This window comes from Arachis stenosperma, chromosome 6 (genome assembly GCF_014773155.1).
Source record: "Arachis stenosperma cultivar V10309 chromosome 6, arast.V10309.gnm1.PFL2, whole genome shotgun sequence".
Taxonomy (NCBI): domain Eukaryota; kingdom Viridiplantae; phylum Streptophyta; class Magnoliopsida; order Fabales; family Fabaceae; genus Arachis; species Arachis stenosperma.
In genome coordinates, this window is record NC_080382.1 from 67,275,239 (window position 1) to 67,279,592 (window position 4,354).

Consider the following 4,354-nt stretch of genomic DNA (forward strand, 5'->3'; position numbering starts at 1 on the left):
TGATGGCGGCATTCAAGAGAATCCGGAAGGTCTAAACCTTGTCTGTGGTATTCTGAGTAGGATTCAAGGATTGAATGACTGTGACGAGCTTCAAGCTCCTGAAGGCTGGGCGTTAGTGACAGACGCAAAAGAATCACTGGATTCTATTCCAACCTGATTGAGAACCGACAGATGATTAGCCGTGCTGTGACAAAGTGCGTTGAACATTTTCACTGAGAGGACGGGACTGTAGCCACTGACAACGGTGATGCCCAACATACGGCTTGCCATGGAAAGGAGTAAGAAGGATTGGATGAAGACAGTAGGAAAGCAGTGAGACGGAAGGGACAAAGCATCTCCATACGCTTATCTGAAATTCTCACCAATGAATTACATAAGTATCTCTATCTTTATTTTATGCTTTATTCATAAATCATCCATAACTATTTGAATCTGCCTGACTGAGATTTACAAGATGACCATAGCTTGCTTCATACCAACAATCTCCGTGGGATCGACCCTTACTCGCATAAGGTTTATTACTTGGACGACCCAGTGCACTTGCTGGTTAGTTGTGCGAAGTTGTGATAAAGAGTTGAGATTGCAATTGAGTGTACCATGTTGATGGCGCCATTGATGACCACAATTTCGTGCACCAACCATCCTTTGAGATAAGCTGGTTATCTTTATCTTATCTTTTGTGGAAGAAATCTTTATATTTTTGGTCAGCCGCCTTCTAACGGGCGGTGATCTTTTGCTTTGGGGCTCCTTGGGCCTCTGTTGTGATCTTTCGAACTCTTTGTGAAGAGGTCAGTCCCGTTGTCTTCGGCCAAGTCAGGCCTTGTAGCTCGGACCGGTGTATGAACAGTGCCCCTGCTTGAGCTCCGACCTTTTCGTGAGGTTGTGCTCATTTCTGTGCTTCGACCTTTTTAGGGAAGTCGTGTTCAAGTATCTTCCTGGTCGCGTTCGGTCCGCTCCCTTCTCAAGCATGTTTCGCGTCTTTAATAATTTTAAAACGGGAAGTGTTTTCGTGGCATCATTCTCGAGTACATCAGTTTTGGGTTTAAGCGAGCGCTTTTAAAGCCTTTTAATAGGGCTTTAATTCCTTTTTGCCGTTTTGTTCCCTCCTTAATTTTGAAATTGAAGAGATTTCTTTGGTTCTTTCAGTTTTTTGCCTTCATTCGTTTCACTTTCATTCTTCTAGAGAGAAGGCCATTTTTTACTTCTTTGATTCACCCCAAGATCTTCTCTTTCTTTTGAAGCTTCGAAGCATTTGTTGGTGTGGACCATTCGTGCTTTTGCCATGCATCTATTTTTGTTTCTTTTATTCCTTGTAGGTTGGTGCTCTGCTTCGTACCGTTTTGCTTTTTACATGCTTTAGTCATAGCTCTTCTTTGTGTTTTTACTACTACATGTTTTTCTTTTTGCACAAAGTTTTGATCTTGCTGTGCTTTTTGAAAAGGTTGAGGCTTTTTGGTTATAGATTTTTTCTCCTTTTGTTTGCTGGAAGTGTTAGGGTTTTTTATTTCCTTTGCTTTATGTTTTCTCCCTTTCTGTATTTGCATTGGCTCCAAAGGGTGCCCCTGGGGTTTAATGGTGATCTTCGAGCCTTGGGAAGCCCTTTTCGTTGTTTTGTTGGTTGCTGGTTCCATTTCTGATTCTATCTGAGTTACTCGGTAGTGACCCTTCTTTCGTTTTCTTTCTGTAGGTGTAGTTTTCTATGTCTTCACATAGAAATATTGTAGAGATGTCTACAAAGGTCCCCCTGGTATGGACGACTGGTTAGATTCTATAGTGTTGATGTGTTTATTGTGGCCGACCCAGAGTATTGTGAGAAACTTAGGAGATTTCATAGGATCTGTAGTAGTAGGGATGATGAAAAGAACTATGAGCTGATGTTGCCTGATCTTAAAGAGAGAGTTAGTTTTCCTCCCCTAGGTCGAGCAGAGCGTCTTTTTTTCTATGCCTATGACTATTTCTTTACCCAACTAGGTATTACCCTTCCTTTTACCGAATTTGAGAATGAAGTTTTGTGGAACTGCAATGTGGCCCCGTCGCAGCTTCATCCGAACTCCTGGCTTTTTTGAAGATTTTCCAGTTGTTATGCCAAGAGCTAGGTGTCCAACCAACCCTATCCCTTTTCCTTTTCTTGTTTGTGCTGACCAAACTGGGGATGACCAAGAAGAAGGCTTCTTGGATCTCCTTTCGAGCTACCCAGGGGAGAAAAGTTTTTTTCATGTTTGATGACTCTTTTTGTGGCTTTAAAAATTTTTATTTTAAAGTCCGGGCTGTTGAGGATGTTCTCTTCTTCTTTCTGGACGAAAATGACGAGCCGACTTTTCCCTTATGGTGGCAAAAAGATCCTATAGTTCTTAAGTATCCCTGGGAGAGCTTAGATGAAGTAGAGATGGCATTTGTGGGTGTTTTAGAGGAGCATTGGAGGAGGGGGGACCTCTTCACTTGGACACTAAGTACTTTTTAGGGGAGCCCGCTCTTCCCCGTTCCAAACAAGGTAGTGCCCGATCTCTTCTTTCATAGAAAGTTTTCTTTTATTGATAGTGATCTTGACATTATCTACTGTGTAACTATTTTCCTGGCTTATTTTCAGAGATGGTGTCGTCTTCGGATTCAATGAAGGTTTTCCGCAAGGCAAAAAAGGTGGTGGCTGCCCAAAATTTGTCGAGGAAGATGTCGGGGGAGGGCTCTTCACAGTTACCTCCAAAGAAGCCAGAATCTGATCATTAGGGGCTGGTGCGCGAAATTGTGAACTATACTTTTTCACAACTCTCATAATCCCTGGTAATGGCTCCAAAAACTTGGTGCGCTCAATACCATGGCATTACACAACTTCGCACAACTAACCAGCAAGTGCACTGGGTCGTCCAAGTAATAAACCTTACGTGAGTAAGGGTCGATCCCACGGAGATTGTTAGTATTGAAGCAAGCTATGGTCATCTTGTAAATCTTAGTCAGGCAAACTCAGATATATATGGTGATGAACGAAAATAACATAAAAGATAAAGATAGTGATACTTATGTAACTCATTGGTAGGAACTTCAGATAAGCGCATGAAGATGCCTTCCCTTCCGTCTCTCTGCTTTCCTACTGTCTTCATCCAACCCTTCTTACTCCTTTCCATGGCAAGCTCGTATAGGGTCTCACTGTTGTCAGCAGCTACCTCCCATCCTCGCAGTGAAAGCTAATGCTCAATACTCTGTCACAGTACGGCCAATCACCGGTTCGGTTCCCTCCCCTACCGGAATAGAATAACTCTTTTGCGTCTGTCACTAACGCCCAGTAGGTTACAGGTTTGAAGCACGTCACAGTCATTCAGTCATTGAATCCTACTCAGAATACCACAGACAAGGTTAGACCTTCCGGATTCTCTTGAATGCTGCCATCAGTTCTTGCCTATACCACGAAGACTCTGATCTCACGGAATGGCTGGCTCGTTTGTCAGGCGAGCACTCGGTTGTCAGGCGATTAACCATGCATCGTGCAATCAGGAATCCAAGAGATATTCACTAAGCCTCAGATGCTTGTAGAACAAGAATGGTTGTCAGTCACCTTGTTCATGGGTGAGAATGGTGATGGGCGTCAATCATCACCTTCATCATGTTGAAGAACAAGTGATATCTTGGTAAAAGAACAAGTGGAATTGAATGGAAGAACAATAGTAATTGCATTAATACTCGAGGTACAGCAGAGCTCCACACCTTAATCTATGGTGTGTAGAAACTCCACCGTTGAAAATACATAAGCATAAGGTCTAGGCATGGCCGAATGGCCAGCCTCCCAATGATCTAAGAACTAAAATGTCCAAAGATGATCTAGAGATCTAAAAGTGATCAAAAGATTTTTTTACAATAGTAAAAGGTCCTACTTATAAGAAACTAGTAGCCTAGGGTGTACAGAAATGAGTAAATGACATAAAAATCCTCTTCCGGGCCCACTTGGTGTGTGCTTGGGCTGAGCAATGAAGCAATTTCGTGTAGAGACTCTTCTTGGAGTTAAACGCCAGCTTTGGTGCCAGTTTGGGCGTTTAACTCCCATTTGGGTGCCAGTTCCAGCGTTTAACGCTGGGATTTCTTGAGGTGACTTTGAACGCCGGTTTGGGGCATCAAATCTTGGGCAAAGTATGGACTATTATATATTGCTGGAAAGCCCAGGATGTCTACTTTCCAACGCCGTTAAGAGCGCGCCAATTGGGCTTCTGTAGCTCCAGAAAATCCACTTAGAGTGCAGGGAGGTCAGAATCCAACAGCATCTGCAGTCCTTTTGAGTCTCAGAATCAGATTTTTGCTCAGGTCCCTCAATTTCAGCCAGAAAATACCTGAAATCACAGAAAAACACACAAACTCATAGTAAAGTCCA